Source organism: Glandiceps talaboti, chromosome 9, assembly GCF_964340395.1.
Source record: "Glandiceps talaboti chromosome 9, keGlaTala1.1, whole genome shotgun sequence".
Lineage (NCBI taxonomy): Eukaryota > Metazoa > Hemichordata > Enteropneusta > Spengelidae > Glandiceps > Glandiceps talaboti.
Window position 1 is genome coordinate 18109979 of NC_135557.1, and position 18009 is coordinate 18127987.

Below are 18009 nucleotides of genomic sequence, written 5' to 3' on the forward strand. Positions count from 1 at the left end.
TGTGACTTTTATCAGAGACATCCATCAATTATACCTTTCTTGGCGAAACTCTATAAGTACTAATCGACGAAATGCCACCATTTCAAATTTTATTGAGTATTTCGGAGTATACTCTGAACAGAGTGCTTCACTTTTAGACAATCAATCTGGTGAACAGTCTAAGAACTATAACTTATGTAGAGAATGGCGGAAGAACTCAAATGTGTGATAAAAAGTAGTGCCAATGCCGTTGTGCACAATTGATCTTGAAATGCAAGGTGTTATTATTATAAATATTATTCCTTTTAGTAACTATGTACATTTGCCAAATTGGTTTGAGGTTTTGTAACCAAAACTCAGAAATAATACACATATCAATGATTGTATAATCTATTCATCAACATCTCTTTATCTGTACTCGTTCAGGATTCAGACCACTATTCTCTATAGTGGACTAAGTTCTGAAACATCCGAGTCGTCAGCTAGTTTCAGAAAATTGGTCTTGTAGTTTCTAAGTATTAGCTTTTGACAAGAAATAACATTTTTAGGATTTATTTGCATTTTGATAATCAGGTCATATTGTCTTCAATAATTCTTCATTTTGTACACATCTATAAATTAACGTTTCTATCAATAACACTGTGTACGGTTTTACGAGAAAGTTATTGTACCTAATAAAATATCATCTTAAAAAACATTCCAGTTGCAGCTAGTGCAGCTTTAAATTGTATGCAAATATATATCAGGTAAACATGTAGTTATCAATTAAAAGCAATGATGGACATGGATTTAATGTACATACTTGTCATAGTCTACTATGTAGGTATGTATGTATGTATGTATGTATGTATGTATGTATGTATGTATGTGTGTGTGTGTATGTGTGTATGTATGTATGTATGTATGTATGTATGTATGTATGTATGTATGTATGTGTGTGTATGTGTGTATGTATGTATGTATGTATGCATGTATGTATGTATGTATGTATGTATATATATTATTTATGTATGTATGTATGTATGTATGTATGTATGTATGTATGTATGTATGTATGTGTGTGTGTGTGTATGTATGTATGGATGGATGTATGTATGTATGTATGTATGTATGTATGTATGTATGTATGTATGTATGTATGTATGTATGTATGTATGTATATTCTTTCTTTCTTTCTTTCTTTCTTTCTTTCTTTCTTTCTTTCTTTCTTTCTTTCTTTCTTTCTTTCTTTCTTCATCATTTCATGTAATGTAACATAGTGGTATATATTTATTTATACAATGTTACATCGTTGTGAAATTTGTATTGTCACCATGACACACCACTTTTACAACACTAAGTGTTTCAACCCGCACATCTTACATGAACTACATCACAATTTTGAATCTGCAAATGCGTGTGTAGTGGACAATACACTATACACAAGACGATGTATAGAGTAAAACTGGAACATAGACTTTATTTCATGATAGCCCTGAGTTTGGCCTCACACAAGGGCAAAGCCTGGCGAGACACATGTTCACAGCTGCACGATCAAAACCAAAGTGCGTAACCTCTCCAACGCTTTGGTGACAGGTCGTTGAGAGAGAGAGATTGTTGCATGATTGTGGCCAATCAATAGCACTGCCCTTCATTATTTCATTGGGTCATATACATGCGACATACAGCTATAAATTAACATCTACCATCATTTATCTAATGTGTAGTACATCACCCACTGTACGACAGAGTACCGACAGTGTATAGGCCCCGTGTGTGTTTGTAGTATGGTGGGTACAAAGTTAATTTGAATATTATTTTCTTTTGGAATTTGTGTAGCTAATATCTAATGAGAAGACAACCATCACAAATATCTGAGAGAGAACACAACGTGAAAGTGTTCTGTTGATGTTTAGGTACTTGTCTTCTCATTGGATATTAGCTACAAAAATTCAAAAACAAAATGGCGATGTAATAGAAAATATAGTGGGTGTGTTCACCTATGTAAACTTCAAAATTGGACTCAGACAGAACTTGATATTTGCTAAAAATCTGTAGCGCTGGACTATAAAACCCAACATCAAGGTGTCTACCGTTAAAAAAATACCAATAATATATCTATGGTCTTATTGTTGAAGCAAAAAGGTATCGACAGACGGCAAAATAAACGTAATAATATCAAATAAATTATGATTTTGCTGCCTTCCTAATTGCGTGACGATCGACAAATTGCTCAAGCTCGAACATTTGCCACAAGTGAGTTTCCCGCCACTACCGTGACAAGGTTTTCCCGCCTCAACCCAAAACTCCAAATACATTTTCATTCTCGGAAATTGCAATTTTAAATTGACAAGTTCTCATAGATATAATTTTGTATTGTATATCGTTTATCTTTATCAATACATATCAAGCTTGAAACTATGATCATAAGAGTATAATATCAGCATATTCATAAAAGTTTCCATTACAGCATGTCTACCAACCTATACAGTACGAAACCATAATATTGACATTTGGACAAATGCTTTTACCTGTCAGTCAAATATTGCTGACTGAAGACGTTAAAAATCAGTAATATCGTATTCGTTTTTATGTGTTTACCCGATATAATAAACCGACAAAGACCGATAAAATAGACAGAGAATCGTTTTTCACCATTTACACGGAAACATCTGAACTGGCACCAGTCCCCCGAGGACGGTTGTTGTGTTTGTTATTCATTTTTAGTTTTGACGTTTTCGAATAAAATGTTAAAAATCATCAATATCATATTCGTTTTAATGTGTTTTTATGTGTTTAAAAGATATAATAAACCGACTGACAATCATTTTTCACCGTTTACACGGAAACACCTACACTGCACCAGTCCCGCGAGAGATTTTTGAGTTTGTTATTCATTTTCACTTTTGTAAAGGAAAATGTCCTCCATGCTCGATGCTAGTACCATTGCTATATAGCCTATAGCAGTGATTGCAAGCTAGGTAGATTTGAATATTTATGTGTTTACTAACCGGATGAACTCAGGAATATATTCTGAACTAAATGCAAATGCATTCAAGTCTCTTCCGACTCGCAATCTGAAATATTTTATAATCTGATTAGACAGACACTTATAGGAAAGTACAGAAACGTCAGCCTCGTAGGCATGACAGAACATGATTGAATTCGATCTGTACTATAGTTCTGGAAGTTTCGTTTTCATGCGGAAATATTAATTAGATTTTTGTCGAGCCAGACGAGAACATTTACAACATCAAAGAGATATTTTGTCTGGCCAGACAAAAACTGTGGCAATGTATTGTGAGATTTTTGTCGAACCAGGCGACGTTTCGTTTCAGGCAAAGTATGAGACCATGTCCTCAACTCTACGTCGATGGAATTTTGACCTAAACGAACGATGTTCGTTAGTTGAACATATTGTGTGATTGTCACTCAGCAATCCATAGTAAGTGTTTTTCCCAGAGTCCTATGTAGTCGTCGACTGGTAGATCGATTGACATAATCCCATTAGTGCAATGTTTCTCAAGAAACTGGCACGCATAAAAAAACTCTCTTAGAAATTCAAATCGATTGTACCATGAACGTATAGTTTTCACCGAACGTATCAGTAACACAGTTACCATAGACGCACCATTCGTGGAGACCACTCATCTCTCAATACAGTATACCTGGGATATAAGTATAATCTAGATTTCCCCACTTTTTACCATCTCGTCATGGCTGACAAGGCGAATATTTGTCTTCTGGTTTTACTTTCAAATGTCTATTTGGTTTCTTCAGGTAAGTAACTTAGTGTGTTCTTTACAAGAGTTAAGAAATTTGATTTCAGAAGACCGCTCTACCTGACGTAAAGAATTCTGTTAGATTGATATTTTATCAATAGCTTACCATAAAACTACACGGCTACGTAAGAGATATTGAAAATTAAAAATTGTTTGGGTGGTATACTTCAAATCGAATCTGTCGTGTTTAATTAGGGAACAGAGTCGCAAAATGTTACAAAAGTTCATAAGTGAAGGTGGAGGTGTTCTGGTGTCAATGCAAATGCTGAACTTCATTTTCGCACTTCTAACCAAATTTAGAGAACTTTCACGCCTACAATGGTAACAGATTCTGTATTTACAACTGAGATGTTAATAAATTGATTGAAATCTACTTCTAATGTGATTTACAGTGCTGGGTTTCCAGTACTGTTTTAATGTGTTTACCATGTTTTTACATTGGATTTGGTCCTAAACGAACGGAGTTCGTTTCCGTTTATTGAGTTTGTGAGACATTGTGCGATCGTCCCCAACTCTGTCCAGCTTAGATTTCACTACGGACTCTATTGTGAGGGGTTTGTAAACTCAGTATTTGTCACCAGTTGTGTAACACAGAGCAATTTCGATTGTAGTCAATGTTTCCCTTATATGATTTAAAAAAAGAAATGTATATGCTAATACTATGTATAAGGACATAAAACAGAAATACAAAACCTAAGTTGAGAAAGTACACATAACATTATACCGTTTATGTTTTACTGAACAAATGAAATTGATGACAATGCTTATAAAACAATTATTAATGCTCTGGGGTGTGCATGAATTAATATATGTAAGTTCTTCCGAATCGGTTATCATTGTCAGACAATTTACCATAGTCGCCATGCTGTCATCGGTTTATTGCAAAAATTATGCTACATAACAAATGTTCAATTCAACAGCAGATTATATTAAGGTCATATCAGATATGAGTGACTGCTAACGATAGTCTAGCTAGCAGCTCGACCCTCGGTTGGCAATTGTGTAAACTTTAAAAACAACCACAAAGGCATTCTCGCAGAGCTGTTATTTCTTCCGTGACACTGCGAAATATTTGGCAGTTAGTCTTGGACGGTGCCGTAAAAGAGGCTGTGGTTTACGACGATGCTGGTAGGGATACTGTCGTCTTCGGCTTGTGTTCGACAATCTTCTTATAACACAGAACCGAGGTCTTGTTTACAAGACTATCATAACAACAGCACACTTCTCAAACATTTACAAACAAATCATTTGACTATCTAAACATTATAAGAAGTCTATCCAAATATCAAAACTTGAGGAACATATAAGAACAAACCTAGAAAAATATTTATATTAAAGTGGCCAAAACGATTTGGATTTTTAAATTAAGAAACAATTTTCGTACTTGAAAAATCAATGTGAAACAACATAGACTATGTCTGTGTTTGTAACTCATATACATTACAAAAAGAAGTTAAAAAAAAATAATGACGTGTACAAAGTTTGTTCTTGTACGTACAGTAGCAAACATTTTACACATGTATTGATCTTTTGCTGAGCTACAAAGAAGGATATTGTTTCACATTGATTTTTCAAGTAGGAAGCCATGATCAAATTGTTTTGTAAGTTAAAAATGCAAAATAAATACCAAATCCTAATCCATATGGCCACTTTATTTAAGTACATTGAAATTCTTAATAGCCAATCTTATTACATTGTTTACCTGGAAAGGATTGCCGTTTAATGGTGTATATTAATCGATGTGTGATCGATTATATTTGAAAGTAGAACAGAAAACTTCGATTTTGATTTATTAAGAAAAGTACGCGTCAGTCGAGTTCAGTGCTGAATGGACGGATGGATTATCGGCTTCCTGGTTCTAATAAAAGTACACATTTAGATATCATTCCCCGATATTTTGCTTCATTCAGCCAATGAAAATACGAGTGCTCTAAGGGGCCTTGTCACTATGAGTCGCTAAGTGCTTAGTTTTCATCAATGCATGCAAGCTTCTGTTCTGATAAGATATTGCTTAAAGCGGCACAATGTGGGCTTTTAGTCAAGTGAAAATGCACAAAGAAAACTACATTGCAGTATAATGCTAATGTCGATGCAAGTCTTCTATAATGTTGTGACTGTCTGCTGGCATTGTTAGAATAGTTCATTGCATAGTAGAGTTTACCTGGACATATTTTTTGATACGTAAGATAAATTACGTCATTGGATCGTTCATGAGTTATATCTTAATACATGTGCAAACTTGCATTGGTTAACTCGCTGTTCAACTTCACTAAATTTCATTTCAAAGCAAGAAAGTCATAAAAGCAATATTTCCAGAACTGGCACTTGAAGTAAATATTAAGGTAAAAAAAGTGAGTACTACGCCATACAGTTCTTGTTTTGTTTTTCGCAGTGTGTCCGACAGGCCTTTTTCAGTACGGAAGTTCGTGTTACCAGTTCATGACGACCAGTACCACATCTTGGTTTAATGCAAGGGATGCCTGTTCACTGGATGGTGGGCATCTGGTATTCGTGAATGATCAGGCCGAACACGACTTTCTAGTAAGCACCGCCCTGTCTGAATCTTACAACTCCAACTTTTGGATTGGTGGATACGGTCAAAACTTCTACTGGGTAGATGGCACCCTGCCCATCTACTCCAACTGGAAAAGTGGGGAGCCTAATTATAATGCAGTGCCGAAATGTGCTATTGCACAGTCGAGTAACAACCAGTGGACTGACAAGGGTTGTAATAATTTAGGGAATTATGTGTGCGAACGAGATATAGGGGGAGGTAGGTGTTCATCTAGATTTTTGACACAGAAGTATTGTCTAAAGTTTGTGGTCTAGCAAGAACGAACAACGACAAGAACAACATCAAAAACGATGACAATGACGACGACGACAATAATAATAATAATAATAATAATAATAATAATAATAATAATAATAATAATAACAACAAAAACAAAAACAATAACAAATAACATCAACAGCAAACAACACAATCCATAACTGATGTACCTAACATGCAAAATACATGCCTACACAATTCTAGACAGTTACTATAGATACTGATTCAAATAAGAGTATATACATATATTTGTATCGATATATTGATTTTGTGAAAATTATAGTTAAAGATATTGGCTGTATATTTCATTCCCAAGGACTTGCAGTAAGGCCACCGGTCAGTTTTCTCGGGCAGGATTATGGTGGTGATGGGGCTGGGGGTTGTGGTTAGGAGGTAGGAGTAGTAATGTTTTGGATTGTGATGGAAGAACTTTCCATATCTACAATGCCATGACAGTGTCTGAACTGTGGTATTATCTTATCACTTAGTGTTATCTCAATAGAGGGGCCATAGGGATTCCATCATGATATCATCACGGGTTCTTCATACCATATAAGGGCGTGGGACATATACAAAAATATTTTTAATGATTTAGAATTTGTGTAAAGAAATTAGGAAATCCTTGATTACTCAATATGCTTCAAAACATGTACAAATTTGCCGGGTTTTTTGTTTGTTTCAAAATTGATTATTACATTGGCTCTTCAAATACTTCTCTAAGACAATAGTAATAAAATCTTCTGACAGGTTAATTCCTTTTAATTCCTCTCTGGAATATGTCAGTTGATATAATTTGCATAAACTCTAGTTGTTGCATACTTTAGGTTGTACGGGAGGTGAAGAAGAGCACAACGGCAAGTGTTATAAGGTAGAAGGAACGTCTCTCAGTTGGGATGATGCAAGAACAGAATGTCAGATCTTAGGGGGAGATCATATTTCAATTAACAGTCAAGGAGAGCAGGGCTTCTTCCAAGATATCAGTGACTATTCGGCAGATTACTGGTTAGGACTAAGGGATGCCGGATTCCAATGGGTGGATGAAACACCAATAGTGTATGCAAGCTGGGAACCAGGCGAACCCAACGGTGATGGCCCGTGTATCGAAATGAGCGTTGCTATGGGATATAATTGGAATGATATATCTTGTGACATGAGTCAAAAGTACATTTGTGAAAGTGAAGGTAAGAGGAACAAGTTCGGCTTAACCATAATTGTGTATGTATGTATGTATGTATGTATGTATGTATGTATGTATGTATGTATGTATGTATGTATGTATGTATGTATGTATGTATGCATGCATGCATGTATGTATGTATCTATGTATGTATGTATGTATGTATGTATGTATGTATGTATGTATGTATGTATGTATGTATGTGTGTGTATTTATGTATGTATGTATGTATGTATGTATGTATGTATGTATGTATGTATGTATGTATGTATGTATGTATGTATGTGTGTGTGTGTATTTATGTATGTATGTGTATGTATGTATGTATGTATGTATGTATGTATGTATGTATGTATGTATGTGTCTGTATGTCTGTATGTCTGTATGTATGTATGTATGTATGTCTGTATGTATGTATGTATGTATGTATGTATGTATGTATGTATGTATGTATGTATGTATGTATGTATGTATGTATGTATGAATGTATGTATGTATGTATGTATGTATGTATAATATATATACTGTATATATATATATATATATATATATATATATATATATATATATATATATATATATATATACAACTGCATATCATATTATATACCTATGTGTATATGTCTGTTATATAATTACACACATACACACACACACACACATATATATATATATATATATATATATATATATATATATATATATATATATATATATATATATATATATATATATATACTTAATTCAAAAGAATAAGGATGTAATATGTCATTACTCAGAGTTCCACGCTTGTTGCGATCATAGGACGACTAACGGCAGTGTGAGTGTGTGTGTGTGTGTGTGTGTGTGTGTGTGTGTGTGTGTGTGTAAGAAGTCTAAATATTAAAATATTCCATAATATAATATGTATATTCATAATGCAAAATCATATGTTGATATTAGGAAATGGTCAATTATGAAGCAAGATAGCATATAATTTATTGTATCTCTTTTCCAAATCGATTGATATTCCAGTATGGTACCTTTCTGTTTAATTAATTTTAACATTTCTAGCTAGGACAGGTTGTTGAACATTCCATGGATATACAACCTGTAACATCAATATAAGTAGAGCAATCAATGAGACTTTTGATTACAAATTATGATTCCACTCTAGGCACTGACAATGTACTGTTAACACTGCACACACTGTGTACATATCGGTTACATATATAGCCTCCACTACGGGTATCCAATCATCTCTTTAGCAAAAATGAAAAATCATGATCCAAAAGTTGATCGTGTTCTGACAAATATAGGCTGCTCGTTCTACATCACAACAACCATTTTTAAATCGCAAGAGAGCTGGGCTTCAATACACCATGGAGGTGCTCCCCTTATACCTCCATGGATACACATACTGTATAGGGTTTGGTGGTACAGACCACACGAACACTTGACGTTGGATAGTGCAGATATTACTGGATAAAGAAAATAGAGATTGAAATAAAAATTAGAAACTCCAATGCTACATAAATAATATTTCCATTCAGTCACATCTGGGGGAGGGGAGGTTATATCCTTTATGAAGACTTGTTTATCCGACATTGAACTATTGATCTTGCCCCATTAATCCCCTTTATTGCAAGACTGATGATGTAATAAATTGTAACTGTATTATAGAAGTGTCAATAAAATAACTATTTTCTACTTAATATGTACTGGCTTTATATGTACAGCATTACAATACTACTATACTGATTTGAAATTGATTGTGCGGTTTGAAACAATTTTTAATTTTGGCAAATTTAGTTGGGGGGGGGGGGGTCCTGAGGCCTAAGTATAAGAATTTGTTTTCCTACATTGAACTATTGATCTTGCCCCTAAGAAATGTTAAATACAGATAAATACAATGTAACATATATTTGCAGGTTATATGATTTCAAATGACCTGGCTTCTCCCCTTCATTTACAGCGATTACAACTACTACCGTACCTCTAACAACCACAACCCTACCACCAACGACCACAACCCTACCAACAACGGAAGCACCATCTCCAAAGCTGAACTCTACAATGTTCGACCAAATCGAAGACAAGTCTCATCTGGGAACTACTTCATCACCAATCTACACCACTACAATAGTTACAGGGTCACCAATAAAGTGTGCTATGTTGTGTGCCAATCTTGATATCTGCAACAGTTTTGCTTTCCTACCAGATGGCCCATACTCACAGTGTGAACTCTACACAGAGAATTACAGTGGTTCTCAGCTTCTGAATATGCAAGAGACCATGTTCTTTCTGCGATCATTTTAGACCTTTTGCAGGAGACAGTTTAGTTGTCACATAACCTTCAATGGACATGTGACATGTTTATGTATGCAAGGAACAATCACATCCTCATTTGCATGCAGGCATGCTATATTATAATGTTTTCCGTCTTCACCACTAGTACACAGGTGCTTCTGTCAAGTAATCACTGGTTTATATGTAATAATTCCTCCCCAACAGTTTTTTTTTCGTCTGACTGCGGAAAGTATTAATGACCTAAGGGGCCTTACTTCTACGGGCTGCTAGAAGAGCAGTGAGAAACCCTTAGGTCATGAGTATTTTACAGCTGAATGAAGAAAGATTTTGGGGAATAATACAACTGTATCGCCTCAAGCATAATTTAGGAAAAATCATGAAAATTAAAATGACGATTCAGAACGTTTTGAGTGACGTAGACAAGGGTTGTCGTGATGTAGAATGACCTGGTTATATAATCCATATTTTCTGTTCGAAAACGATAACATTGCTTGTGTATGGTATAATATGGAAGATATGCCAGATGGGGTTTGCCACATAGACAAAATATTATCATTAATACTATACTACAAAGTTACTTTAATCTTGTACTATGAAACTATACAGAATCATAAAATAATCATAAATAACACAAACAAAAGATCCAATTTTCTTGCTTGTTTTATTAGCCGCTATACAAGAAAGGAATTGGTTCCTGTAAAATGTGTCACATGGAGTAGCGAACACATCATTGTTCAACACACACACACACACACACACACACACACACACACACACACACACACACACATATACACTTTTCACCTAAAATTAGAACATCTCTCCACAAAAGTACTTCTACAACTTTGACGACAATTTTATTTCAAATTCTGCACATCCATTCATGTATGGACAATACAGCACATTTTGGTTACCTAAGTTCTTGTCAATTCTCTGGTAGGATCGCAAGAGAGCACCCCAGAATTGACAAAGTGATGGCTAAAATTTCTGTCAAACTCGTATGCTAATGCATCAAATAGTGATTAAACGGAGGCTACTTTACATCCAGGAGCATTATAATAGTGGTAAGGCAAAAAAAGAGAATTGTTTCTGGTCAACGTGCGCATCACGTAAATACCTTCGCGTTGGTCTTTTGTTTCCATGTTTGTCCAGCCCATATACAGTTACATCTACATAGCAAGAATTTCTTGAAAACATCCGGATTCATCTCTTCAATGATCTGTTCTCTCTTGGTTATTGTCTGATATAGTAATAAATATTGAGTGGGTCAAAATTAGAATAACATAAAAAGAAGAAGAATATACACGGCTCCTAAGTGCTTATTTCCTTCAAATCATGAATATTCATTGCCCATCTAATACATATGTCTGCTAAATCTCATGGGACAACAGTGTACAAGGCTAGAACAATAGATACATACATACATACATACATACATACACACATGCATGCATGCATACATGCATGCATGCATGCATGCATACATACATACATACATACATACATACATACATACATACATACATACTTATATGCATACATACATACATACATACATACATACATACTGTCATACATACATACATACATACATACATACATACACACATACATACATACATATATACATACGTACGTACATGCATGCATACATACATACATACATACATACATACATACATACATACATATATCTTCTCTTTATACTTGTTAAAGAATATTAATTCAAAACCTTCGTATTTCGTTATTTACATAAACAAGCTTGGTTTAACAGGTATCTGACATTCAGACAAGGTGACAGAGATACGTTCCACACCAGACAACGAATGTCTTGGAATACATTTAGACATACAAGTCGATGCAGTGTTCGGCAGGATTCATCAAACTCCAGAAATGTAAGCAAAGTAGGAGACCATGTCCCCAACTCTATGTCGAACGATGTTCGTTTGTTGAACTAGTGCAACATTATGCAATAGTGAGCGTTTTTCACCGGAGTCGTATGTAATCGTCGACTGGTACATCGATTGATGTAATCCCATTAGTGCAATGTTTCCCAAGAAACTGGCACGCATAAAGAAACACTCTTAGAAATTCAAATCGATTGTACCATGAACGTATAGTTTTCACTTAACATATCAGTAACACAGTTACCATAGACGCACCATTCGTGGAGACCACTCATCTCTCAATACGGTATACCTGGGATATAAGTATAATCTAGATTTCCCCACTTTTTACCATCTCGTCATGGCTGACAAGACGAATATTTGTCTTCTGGTTTTACTTTCAAATGTCTATTTGGTTTCTTCAGGTAAGTACCTTAGTGTGTTCTTTACAAGAGTTAAGAAATTTGATTTCAGAAGACCGCTCTACCTGACGTAAAGAATATTCTGTTAGATTGATATTTTATTAATAACTAACAATAAAACTACACGGCTAAGTACGAGATATTGGAAATTAAAAAATTGTTTGGGTTGTATACTTAAAATTGAATTTGTTGTGTGTAATTAAGGAACGATCGCAAAATGTTACATAAATTCGTAAACGAAGTTCGTTCGCTCGGTGGAGGTATTCTGGCCATGGTGTCAATGCAAATGCTGAACTTCATTTTCGCACTTCTAGCCAAATTTAGAAAGCTTCACGCCTTCAATGGTAACAGATTCTGTATTTACAACTGAGATGTTGATAAGTTGATTAAAATTGACTACTAATGTGATATACAGTACTTGGTTTCCGCATAGACAATAGAGAGGGACTCTCTCTATTGTCTATGGTTTCCGGTACTATGATTACCATCGTGTTTTACACCGTTTATTGAGTTTGTGAGACATTGCGCGATCGTCCCCAACTCTGTCCAGCTTAGATTTCACTACGGACTCTATTGTGAGGGGTTTGTAAACTCAGCACTTGTTACCAGTCGTGTAACACAGAGCAATTTCGATTTTTCCCGTATATGATATAAGTATGTATAAGAAATGTATATGATATAAGTATGTATAAGTAAAGAAAACTGAAATACAAAACCTTAGTTGCGAAGGTACACATAACATTATACTTTCTGTGTGTTTTACTGAAAAAATGAAATTGATGAAAATGCTTACAAAACAAAATGTTCCAGGGTACCTCGTGAATTAATATATGTAATTTCTTCCGAATCTGTTATCTTTGTCAGACATTTTACCATACTCTCCATGCTGTCATCGGTTTATTGCAAAAGTTATGATACATCAAAAATGTTTAATTCAACAGCAGATTATATTAAGGTCATATCAGGTAGGAGTGACTGATAACGATAGTCTAGCTAGCAGCTCGACCCTCGGGCAATTGTGCTAATCTTAACCATTCTCGCGAACAAAAGCTTCCGCGACACTGCGAAATATTTGGCAGTTAGTCTTGGACGGTGCCGTAAAAGAGGCTGTAGTTTACGACGATGCTGGTAGGGATACTGTCATCTTCGGCTTGTGTTCGGCAACCTTCGTATAGCACAGAACCGCGGTCTTGTTTGCAAGACTATCACAACGACAGCACACTTCCTCAATTTTTTACAAAAAAATCATATGACTAAATAAACATTATAAGAAATCTATCCCAATATAAAAACTTGAGGAACATATTGGAACAAACCTTGAGAAAATATTTATATTAAAGTGGTCCAAACGTTTTGGATTTTTAAATTAATGAAACAATTTAATATGGCTTCGTATTTGAATGTGAAACAACACCGACTAAGTCTGTGTTTGTCACTCAATAAAATGCAAAACGTTAAAAAATAATGACGTGTACACAGTTTGTTATTGTACGTACAGGAGCAAACATTTTACACATGTATTAAGATCTTTTGCTGAGTTACAAAGAAGGATATTGTTTCACATTGATTTTTCAAGTAGGAAGCCATGATCAAATTGATTTGTAAATTAAAAATCCAAAATAAATACCAAATCCTAATCCATATGGCCACTTTATTTAAGTACATTGAACATCTTAATAGCCTACCTTATTACATTGTTTACCTGGAAATGATTACCGTACAATGGTGTATATTAATCGATGTGTGATCGATTATATTTTAAAGTAGAACAGAAAACTTCGATTTTGATTTTAATATTAAGAAAGGTACGCGTCAATCGAGTTCAGTGCTGAATGGACGGATGGATTATCGACTTCCTAGTTCTAATAAAAGTACACATTTAGATATCATTCCCCAATATTTTGCTTCATTCAGCCAATGAAAATACGAGAGCTCTAAGGGGCCTTGTCACTATGAGTCGCTAAGTGCTTAGTTTTCATCAATGCATGCACGCTTCTGTTCTTAAGATATTGCTTAAAGCGGCACAATGTGGGCTTTTAGTCAAGTGAAAATGCACAAAGAAAACTACATTGCAGTATAATGCTAATGTCGATGCAAGTCTTTTATAATGTTGTGACTGTCTGCTGGCATTGTTAGAATAGTTGATTGCATAGTAGAGTTTACCTGGACATATTTTTGGATACGTAAGATAAATTACGTCATTGGATCGTTCATGAGTTATATCTTAATACATGTGCAAACTTGCATTGGTTAACTCGCTGCTCAACTTCACAAAATTCCATTTCAAAGTAAGAAAGTCATAAAAGCAATATTTCCAGAACTAGCACTGAAGTAAATATTAAGGTAAAAAAAGGTAAGTACTACGCCATACATTTTTGTTTGTTTTTCGTAGTGTGTCCGACAGGCCTTTTTCAGTACGGAAGTTCATGTTACCAGTTCATAACGACCAGTACCACATCTTGGTTTAATGCAAGGGATGCCTGTTCGCTGGAGAGCGGGCATCTGGTATTCGTGAATGATCAGGCCGAACACCACTTTCTAGTAAGCACCGCCCTGTCTGAATCTTACAACTCCAACTTTTGGATTGGTGGATACGGTCAAAACTTCTACTGGGTAGATGGCACCCTGCCCATCTACTCCAACTGGAAAAGTGGGGAGCCTAATTATAATGCAGTGCCGAAATGTGCTATTGCACAGTCGAGTAACAACCAGTGGGCTGACAAGCGTTGTCATAATTTAAATAATTATGTGTGCGAACGAGATATAGGAGGAGGTAGGTGTTCATCTCGATTTTTGACACAGAAGTACATTGTGTATTGTCTAAAGTTTGGTCTAGCAAGAACGAACAACGAGAAGAACAATATCAAAAACGATGACAACATCAAAAACGATGACGACGGCGTTGACAACAACAACACATCAAAAACGACAACAACAACAACAATAACAATAACAACAACAATAATAATAACAAATAACGTCAACATCAACAGCAAACAACAAAATCCATTACTGATGTACCTAACATGCAAAATACATTCCTACATAATTCTAGACAGTTACTATAAATAATGATTTAAATAAGAGTATATACATATATTTGTATAGATATATTGTGAAAATTATAGTTAAAGATATTGGCTGTATATTTCTCGGGCAGGATCATGGTGGTGATGGTGGGGGAGGGGGGTAGGGGGTAGGAGTAGTAATGTTTTGGATTGTGATGGAAGAACTTTCTACAATGCCATGACAGTGTCTGAACTGTGGTATTATCGTATCAAATTATCACTTACGGATTCCATCATGATATCATCACGGGTTCTTCATTCCATATAAGGGCGTGGGACATAGACACAAATATGTTTAATGATTTAGAATTTGTGTAAAGAAATTAGGAAATCCTTGATTACTCAATATCCTTCAAAACATGTACAAATTTGCGGGGTTTTTTGTTTCAAAATTGATTATTAATATTACATTGGCTCTTCAAATACTTCTCTATGACAATAGTTATAAAATCTTCTGACAGGTTCATTCCTTTTAGTTCGTTTCTGGAAAACGTCAGTTGATATAATTTGCATAAACTCTGTTGCATATACTTTAGGTTGTACGGGAGGTGAAGAAGAGTACAGCGGCAAGTGTTATAAGGTAGAAGGAACGTCTCTCAGTTGGGATGATGCAAGAACAGAATGTCAGATCTTAGGGGGAGATCAAATTTCAATTAACAGTCAAGGAGAGCAGAGCTTCTTCCAAGATATCAGTGACTATTCGGCAGATTACTGGTTAGGACTAAAGGATGCCGGATTCCAATGGGTGGATGAAACACCAATAGTGTATGCAAGCTGGGAACCAGACGAACCCAACGGTGATGGCCCGTGTATCGAAATGAGCGTTGCTATGGGATATAATTGGAATGATATATCTTGTGAAACGAGTCGAAAGTACATTTGTGAAAGTGAAGGTAAGAGGAAAAAGTTCAGCTTGTATGTATGTATGTATGTATGTATGTATGTATGTATGTATGTATGTCTACCGTTAGTCGTCCTATGATCGCAACAAGCGTGAAACCCTTGAGTAACGAATTATTACAACCTTATTCTTTTGAATTAAGTCTATAATGCTCTGCTACTAATACTGGCATCGAGCACTGTTCTCTCCAGCGAGACACTCATATATATATATATATATATATATATATATATATATATATATATATATATATATATATATATATATATATATATATATATATATATATCTGCTTGTGTGTGTGTGTGTGTGTGTGCGTGTGTGTGTGTGTGTGTGTGTGTGTAAGAAGTCTAAATATCAAACTCGTCCGCAATATACGTATATTCATAATGCAAAATCATATGTTGATATTAGGAAATGGTCAATTATGAAGCAACATAGCATATAATTTATTGTATCTTTTTTCCAAATCGATTGATATTTTTTGTTTGATTAATTTTAACATTTCTTATTACAGCTGGGACAGGTTGTTGAACATTCCATAGATATACAACCTGTAACCATGGTAACATCAATATAAGTAGAGCAATCAATAAGACTGTTGATTGCAATGTACTCTTAACACTGTATACATTGTGTACATATCAGTTACATATACAGCCTCCAGAACGGGTATCCAATCATCTCTTTAGCAAAAATGAGAAATTATGATCCAAAAGTTGAATGTGTTCTGACAAATATAGGCTGCTCGTTCTACATCATAACAACCATTTTTAAATCTCAAGAGGGCTGGGCTTCAATACACCATGGAGGTGCTCCCCTTATACCTCCATGGATACACATACTGTATAGGGATTGGTGGTACAGACCACACAGGCACTTGACGTTGAATAGTGAAGACATTACTGAATAATGAAAATAGAGATTGAAATAGAAATTAGAAACTCAAATTCTAATAAATGATATTTCCATTCAGTCACATTTGAGGGGGAGGGGGTATATCCTTTATGATGACTTGTTTATCCGACACTGAACTATTAACATCTTGCCCCTTAATCCCCTTTATTGCAAGACTGATGATGTAATAAATTGTAACTGTATTATAGAAGTGTCAACAAAATAACTATTTTCTACTTACTATGTACTACTGGCTTTATATTCACAGCATTACAATAATACTATACTAATTTGAAATTGATTGTGCGGTTTGAAGCAATTTTTAATTTTGGCAAATTTAGTTGGGGGGGGGGGGGGGTCTGAGGCCTAAGTATAAGAATTGGTTTTTTTTCGTACATTGAACTATTGATCTTGCCCCTAAGAAATGTTTAATACAGATACATACAAAGTAATATATATTTGCAGGTGATATGATTTCAAATGACTTGGCTTCTCCCTTTCATTTACAGCGATCACAACTACTACCGTACCTCCAACAACCACAACCCTACCACCCACAACCACAACTCTACCACCAACAACCACAACCCTACCAACAACCACAACCCTATCACCCACAACCACAACCCTACCACCAACGACCACAACCCTACCAACAACCACAACCCTACCACCCACAACCACAACCCTTCCACCAACAACCACAACCCTACCAACAACGGAAGCACCATCTCCAAAGCTGAACTCTACAATGTTCGACCAAATCGAAGACAAGTCTCATCTGGACACTAGTTCA